Genomic DNA, 8,599 nt, shown 5'->3' on the forward strand with positions numbered 1-8,599 from the left:
TCTTCCTCTCCCTCTCCCCCTGCTTGTGTTCCCTCTCTTGCTGGCTGTCTCTATCTCTGTCGAATAAATAATAAAATCTTAAAAAAAAAAAAATGATTTCCATGGCTTCTTCTGCTCTAGAACATACAATGTTTCCCCACTGCCTACAAGCTAAGGCCCACCCTCCTTCTGCATGCCATTCAAGGTCTCATCCTGGGCCTCAACCTGTCTTTCCAGCCTCCTCTCTCACCCCTCCCCACCAGCCAAGCTGGTCTCCTCACTCTTCCCTAACACGCCTTAAACATTCCCATCTCCACGCCTCTCCTCCCACCTGGAATGCCCTCCCCATTCCTGTCTACTTGCTCTGTGCCAGGCATTATGCCGAGTGCTTCAGGCTGTTAACTCCTGACATCAGGGACTGAGCCATGGAGAGACTGGGGCATTGCTTTCAGCTCCAAATAATCTCCACCGTCACCCCCAAAAGACACCCTAATTAATCTAAGTACAAAGAGTGGTCTTGCTGTGCCCAGTTTTAAGACAAATCCTCCCAAACCCCAATCATTCCCTGATATAGAGAGATTCTGGCCCACTACTGGAATTAATCATTTTACGTAGGGGGAAGAGAGGCTCAGAGAGGGCAAGTGACTTGTGACTTCTTTGAAACACTCAGCAAAGACTGTCTTGCTCCTGTCATCTTTCCTCCTCTGAAAGCTTCCAATCGTGACTGGCCCCCACGCTTGTTCCTGCCTCAGGGCCTTTGCCCTTGCTGTTCCCTCTTCTGGAATGCCCTTCTCCCAGAACTTTCTATGCCCAGATCCTTCTCATCATTCTGGTCCCTGACTTAAGGTCAGAGCAGCCTCCCCAGACCCTTACCCCCAGAGCAAAGTAACTCCACCCCTATCTTTCTCTACTATATAACCATATTTTATTTTAGTCAGGTAACTTAGCACTCTCTAAAATTGTCCTGCATATTTGTTCATTCACGTCTATGTTATCTGCCATATGCATACCCCTGTGATCTCAGTGCCACGAAGCAGGGTTTTTGTCTGTCTTGTACACTGTGGCATCCCAGGGCCTGACGTAGCAGGTGCTCTGTAAATGAGCAGGACTCTGCCTAGCCAGGGTCCCACAGCAAGGATATGACAGGGAAGAAGGCACTCCGTGGCCATCTGGGGCCAGAATCTTTGCTCTTCATCATTCAGCTCTCCCCAGGTCCAAGGCTGCACTGGGTCCAAAGAAACAGGAAATAGAGGCAACCACAGGCCAGGCTGTCCGTCCTGGCAGGCCCCCACCACAGCCCACCGCACAGGCTGAAAGGGCCCCACATCCCGCTGGAAAAGTGCATTTTTTGCCATTAATATTTCTGAGCTTGTGTAATGGTATGGTTTTGCCCTCATGGTACTATTCCTTTTTAGCTTGCATTTTCCTCTTTGTAGCCTAGCTTCATTTTTCCAGGCTTTTAGCATTTTCACAGATGCTTATAAAGCTCATACGGCTGCATGAGAGAGAGAGAGAGAGAGAGAGAGAAATAGAGAGTCAGAGACAGCAAGAGACAGGGAGACAGAGTCCAGAACAGAAGGAGAGACAGATGGGGACAGAGAGAGATAGGGAGTAGTGATGGCGGTGATGGCGAGATCCGACTCCCACATCTTACCTACTGTGCACCTCCTGAACAATGAGAGCGTTTAGTGAGCACATACTATGCTAAACACTTCTCTGTGAGCGAGCCCCTAGGATTCTCACAGGCACCCCAGGAGGTGAGAGCTACTTTTATTCCTATTTAAAGATGAGGAAATTGAGGCAGAGAGGTCACCCAGCTCAGCCCCAGTCACACAGCCAGTGGGTGGGGAAGACACGTTTGGCCTCAGATCTGCCCCAGAGCCAAGGCTAAACCATTTCCTCCAGGAACAGGTCTTGGGGTCTCTGGGTTTGTTTTAGGACAATTCTCCAAATGGTCTGTGCCAGCCAGATGGAGGTCCTGACTCCACAGGGTTCCGGTGGGGCTGGAGACTCTGCATTTCTAACCGCCTCCCAGACTGGCCCCCTGAGGAGGGTCCTAGCCCACACTTCACTAACAGGGTTTAGAGGAGTCTGTTACTACGAGGATCCCACTGGCAGCCCCTCCAAGCAGCAGCCATACCCACAGGTCCCTTTGGTTTAATTGTCTCTTCTCAGCACTGCCTCTTGACCTGTCCTCAGATTCCCGGGAATTCCCCGTAAGCCGGCTGCTCCCTACACAAAGACAGCTGCACAAAGATGTTCACTGTGGTGTTGTTTATAGGAAAGACAACTTGGAACCACCTAAATGTGCACCAAGAGGGGACAACTACGTACACCGGGATCCATGTAGCCATTACCGAGGATGGCAGAGCAAAGCTCAAAATACACATGACACCTTACCCAGCAGTTCCACTTCTAGGAATATATGCTACAGACTTGCACATGGACACAAAGACGTTTGCACAAGGCTATCTGTTGCAATTTCTAGTGGCGAAAGCCTGTAAGCACCTCAGTGGCCGTCAGTAAGAACTGGGTCATTAAATTCTGGTCTGTTTCCACAAGGGACTACTCTTTAAAAAAAGGAAGGGCATTCCTTATGCACTGATGTGGACCACCTCCCAGATCTACTGTTAAGTGAAAAAACAAGGCCCAGAAACACTGTACTGTTGTCTAATATCTGTAGGAATAGAAAAAGAAAGAAAATCTATGTTTTTGTTTATATATGCATAGAACCCTTCTGGAAAGCCAAACAAAACGTCCCAGGAGGAACCGAGGGGATGGGGGCAGGAGGAAGAGACTTTTAACTGTAGCCTTCTGGTATGTGTGTATTTGGTGCCCTAGGAAGGTATTATCTGTGGACAAAAATGAACAAAAGTTAAAACTTGTTAAATGATGGAAGAGCACTACATTTTTGAATGTGGGAAAATGCTTATGATGAACTATTGAGGGAAAAAGGAGGTAACCCAATTTTAATACTCCTGTATTTCCATGCAGGTAGATAGGTATAGAGAGAAATGTCTGGGAAGACTGTCACCAAATTGTTAACAACCAGAGTTGCTGTTATTTATATGCTACATGAGTTCATTCATTGAATTCTCACGACAGTGGGAGGCAAGTGGACAGACTGGTACTATCCTCATTTCACAGACAGGGAAACTGAGACCCAAGAGGGGAAGTCTTCTGCCCAAGTTCTCACAGTCCAGGGAGGAGAGCTGGGCAGAGGCTAGGGATGTGAGCCACAACCATGGGACTACAGAGCCCTCTCAATTCAAATGGGGCGATTTATACTTTTTCTTTAAATTCTTCAGCATCGTTGTAAGTTGAAACAATGAACCCATGTCTGTCCATCTCTGTCTCCTTCTCTCTCCCTCCCTCCTACCTCCTCCTTCTAAACAAAGTTTAGATACCTCACGTCCCCAAGTCAGCAGCCCTCTTCACTAGCACTCTGTCCCCGTGGTACTTGCCCTTGTGCTCTAGGTATGTAGAATCATGAGGGCAGCTTTAAGAAAGCATGCGTTACATATCAAGCAAGGACAGGGAGAATGTTCCAAATAAGAGGATACCAAAGAGACTTGCCACCAAATGCAGAGCCTGATCCTTGATTGGAATCTGGACCAGGAAAAAAAACAAAAACCAAAAAACCTCAACCATTTAGGGACACTTTGGAGCAACCTCAGAATTTGGACACGGGCTGGATATTGGGTGATAGGAATGGGTCAAAGCTAAATCTCTCAGGTATGATAATGGCATTGGGGCTGTGCCGGAGAATGCCCTGTTCTTCAGAGATGCTCCCTGAAGTGTTTAGGGTAAAGCATCAGGACGTCTGCAACTTACAAACAGTTCAGCAGAAATCATGTAGACAGAGAGAGAGGCCGAGAATGCACATGGGGCCAAGTGCTGACAGTTGGAGAATGTGGGTGAAAGGATTACCAAAGTTCATGGTGAGGTTTTTGCACTTTTCTGTAAGTTCAAAAATCTCTAAAATAAAAAGTTGGGGGAGATCAGTGGCTGTCAGCAGCTGGTGGTGGGGTAAGGGATTGACTACAAATGGGCACACGGAACTTTCTGGAGTGAGGGAAGTACTCTCTATCTTGTTCGTGGTAGTGGTTATGTAACTGTCTAAGTTTGTAAAACTTCACAAAACTGTGCACCAAAAAAGGGTGAATTTTACTGTATGTAAATTATACTTCCAAAAAGGTGTTTCAAAAAAATAATAATAATAGTTGTGGGAGACAAGGAGCCCATAGGGCCACATACCCCCATGGGTTCTGGGAGCACAGTGGGTCCTGCCTTGAGCCAGCCTTGCCTGAGCCTGTCCCAGGATGGAACCTGTGGTGGGGCGGGGGTGGGGGGGGGTTAGCAATGCAGAGGGGCTGGCTCTCCAGGTCCTGGGACCCCCAAGACCAGCCTCGGGGAGTGTCCAGACACCACATGGGAGCTTCCTCCCAAACCTCCTCGGCCTGAGTCCAGGGTCTCGGGTTCCCCAGGGCCAACAGAGACATACTGAATAACCTCTTTGTGTGGCCTTGAGAAAGCGGGTCTGGGTGTCCCTCAGGAGGTGTTCTCAGCTCACCAGAGACAGAGGGTCAACAGGAATAACCATTTGTCATCACTCTGTCCACCCCATCACCACCGGTACAGTCAGAGCTACAGGGACCCAGAGGGGGAAAGCAACTTGCCCAAAATCACACAGCAGTTTAGACAGCTCTGTCTGGGAAGGATCATTCCTAAACTAAATCTTTGAGCCTGAGATTGTCACATCCAACCCCCCCCCGCCATTTCTCAGACAGGAAGACCGGGGCCCAAGTCTGTATCAGGGTGTAGATTAGCAATGTCTCAGAACCCCCCACCCCTGTTGCTGTGGTCCTATTTGGTGTGGTTCCCACAGGCTTGTGGTGGGGAGCGGGGGAGTCCCGACCGCTGTCCTCTGTCATCTTCACTGTCCCCTCCCAAGCTTTCTCTGCTCCCACTCCATAGGGGCAGAGGGAGGGCAAGGAGGAGGAAGGGGTCCCACGCCTGCCCCCCACTGCCCCAGGGAGCGCCCACATGGCAAAGAGCCACAGATTCTGCCCAGCCCACGAAACTCACCTCACCCAGAACCTGTTTCAACTCCTCCAGCTCTCCTTGGCAGCCGTGGAGGCCTCATTAAGTGATGCCAGCGCCTCCCACACACCACCCAAAGAAGGGGAGGGGGCACACGCCAACAATGGAGTCCTATGGAACCTTCCCCAGAGACCCCCAGGCCCCAGGGAGGGCAGAGGCGGCACAGTGCCCTGCCAGGCCTGGGGAGTGGGGGCCTCGCTGCAAGACAGCCCTGCCACCTTCTCCCTGGGCAGGCCCACATGGGCCCCACAGAGTTGTTTAACCTCCTTAATTAACCGGCAGTGATTAAGAGGCCACCTTGGAAGGCCCCGGGGGCTTCAAGGAAGGCTGGGGGCCGGGAAATGGGGGCAGGGCCCCCCAGCCATGGCAGGCTCAGAGGCTCCCCCCAAGTGGAATGGGGAAGGAGACCCTATCCCACACCAGAGGTTGTGGGCAAAACAGCCTATCCTCCTCATATTGGCTGTGTGTTGCTGGGAAAGTGGCCTCACCTCTCTGTGCCTCGGGTTCCACCAGGAGGGAGGGTAGGGTGGCAGCGAGACTTGATTAATGACTGTTTGTGAAAAGGTCCAGGAGATGCTGCTGATAACAGGCCCGGCTATTATTCCGAGAAGGCATCGAGGAGTGTCTGAGCCCATAATTACCGAGAGGATGAAAACAGTAAGGAGTGAGGAGGCCTCGCCTGGCCCTGCCCGCTGCCCCCACACCCACCTTCCCACCCTGGCAGGGGTCCCTCTCCAGGGCAGGGAGACCCAGGGAAAAGAGGTCTCAGACCCCAGCTTGGGCCCTGAGCCTTTTACTCCTCCTCTCAGCACCCAGATTGTTCAACTGTTTCCATCCATCCTTCACTCATTCATTCATTCCACACATGTTTATGGAGCACATACTATATGCCAGGCAGTACAACAGTGAACAAAACAAACATGGTCCCTGCCCACAAGCATTCAGCCCACTAGAGGAGGTAGACGATAAATAAAATTCCAGCGAGGGAGCAAGATAGGAAAAGAAAAGAAAAGAAAAGAAAAGAAAAGAAAAGAAAAGAAAAGAAAAGAAAAGAAAAGAAAAGAGAGAAAAGAAAAAAGAAAAGAAAAGAAAAAAGGTGATGTGATGGGTAACACTGTGGGCGTGGGAGGAGGACTGGGGCTCAAATAATCAAGAAAGGCTTCTCTAAGGAGGTGACATTAGAGTTGAAAACCGAAGGGGAAGATGGAGTTGCATGGAAAGAGAGTTCCAGGCAGGGTAGCTGCATGTGCAAAGGCCCCAGGGTGGGAAACATGTGTTGGAGGAGACCGGAGAAGAGAGCAAGAGGGGAGGTCAAAGAGGCGGCCAGGGTGGGGAGCAGATCAGGCACGGCTCTGGGGGAGCAAGGAGCGTGGACTGCATCCTCAGGACTATGGACAGCCTTGGGGGAATTCTGAGCAGGGAGGGGACAAGGGTACGATCCCTGCCCCCGCCCCGTGCACTAGGCAGGGCCCGCGCAGTGCATACATGAAGGTTGAATTAAAATTAAAATGGCTAAGGATCCTAATGAGGACCACCCTGCCTGTTTGTAGAACACTTTTCCTACTTGAGGTTCAAATCCCGGCCTCACCACTTCCTGCTTCTACGACTTGGGCCTCAATTTCCTCTTCTGTGAAATGACAAAGACCACAGAGTCTTCCTTTGAAAGGGGGTGGGGCATTCCCAAACCAAATGACAGCAATGATATAAGCCCCATAAACTCCTGGAACAAGGGTTTCCTGAGCACCTGTTATATGGAGCAGAGACCTGCAGGCAGCACCTGCTATGGGAATTTTGAAGGGAACACACAGCTGCTCCTGAGGGCTCTAGAGCATTAATGCCTTAGTTCAGATCCCAGCTCTGCCCCTTCAGAGCTACAATGTGTGGGCGAATGTCTTGGCCTCTTTGAGCCTGTTTCCTCATCTATAAAATAGGGTGATTAGTAACAACCTACCTCATGAATTATTGTGAGGATTAAATTAGTTCATATATTTTTTAAAAGATTTTATTTATTTACTTGAGAGAGAGAAAGCCTGAGTGGGGGTAGGGGCGGAGGGAGAAGCAGACTCCCTGCTGAGCATGGAAACCCTTCCTCCCCCCCCCCCCCCCCCCNCATTCAGGGCTCGATCCCAGGACCCTGAGATCATGACCTGAGCCGAAGGCAGATGCTTAACTGACTGAGCCACCCAGGCACCACATTAGCCAGATATTAAAGGCAAGTAGACAAGGCCTGCTCCAGAGTAAGCTTGATTCTTGGTCATTTTTTTATGCTTCATTTCCTAAGTTCTTTCTTTAAGCTCCCCACCTGCTTGTCCCCCACAAAGACCCAACGCTGGATTTCTCAGCTCGGGCCTCCCAATACATCCAGTCCCACCTCTTGGCTCTGTTTCTTCCCAGCAACGAGAGGGATCCTTTCGGCCAATGTTTCTCCTCTGCTCAATGCTGCGGTGGCTGCCCATGGTCCCCAGGCCAGCATCCCCACGAGGGGACTGCACCTGTCCCAAGCCACCTCTTGTGCCACCTTCATCCTCCCACTCTGCCCTCTAGCTGGAGCCACTTCCAATCCTCTGCATGTTCTGTCCATCTTGCCTCAGGACCTTTGCACATGCTGTTCTTCTGCCCAGAATGTTCCTCCTCCAACTCTTCTGCCTGAGCTAGATCCTCCTCCCGTGGGAAGTCATCTGGGGCTCCCTAGCATTGCCACATGCTGCTCACTTAGCGCTCTGTGCTTCCCCTATGACTGTGTTTGTTGAAGAGATGGATGTGTCAGAGTCCCAGCTAGACTGGGAGCACGTTGGGGGCAGGAACAAGGTCTGAGGCATCCCTCTCCTGCAAGACCTGGGGATGTCTGCGGAGGGGAGGTGACAAACAGAATGAATGTTTAAGGTGGGCTGAGGTGGCAAAGTGGAGTCAAGTCGAGCTGAGTGGAGTTAAATCAAGTTTAGGTGGGGTGGGTTGAGGACAGGAGGTGAGCTAGGCCAGGTTGAGCATGAAACTGAGTGGGACTGACTTGAGCTGAATTGACGTGGGTGGAATTGAGGTGAACTGAGGTGAATTAAGCTGAGCTGAATTGAGGTGAACAACTAGTTGAGATAAGGTGAGTTAAGTTGAGTTAGGTTGACTTGAGTTCAACCCGTTTGCATTCTTTACTGGATTGCGCTATACTGAATTGAGGGGCACGGAGCTGTTGTAACTGAGTGAGCTACACCGAGCTGAGGTACGCCAAACTGAGTGAGTTGAGTTTGGTTGAGTTGAGTTGACTTGAGGAGCTGAGTCAAATCAAGTTCAGGTGGGTTTAAGCTGAGTTGAGTTAAACTAATGTTTCTCAACTTGCTGTTGCTGCTGCTATTGCCGCCCCTAAGGAGAATTCTTAGACACTTGTTTCCTAACTGCCCCCCTAAGAAATTTTAATGACACAGATACACTGCGTATCTGTTTATGGCTTGTGTGTGCGTGTGCTTTATACATAAACAAGTGTTTTTCCCTCCACAAGAATCAATTTCCACCCTCTTGGGGGCAA

The sequence above is a fragment of the Ailuropoda melanoleuca genome, chromosome 13, assembly GCF_002007445.2.
Source record: "Ailuropoda melanoleuca isolate Jingjing chromosome 13, ASM200744v2, whole genome shotgun sequence".
Classification (NCBI taxonomy): domain Eukaryota; kingdom Metazoa; phylum Chordata; class Mammalia; order Carnivora; family Ursidae; genus Ailuropoda; species Ailuropoda melanoleuca.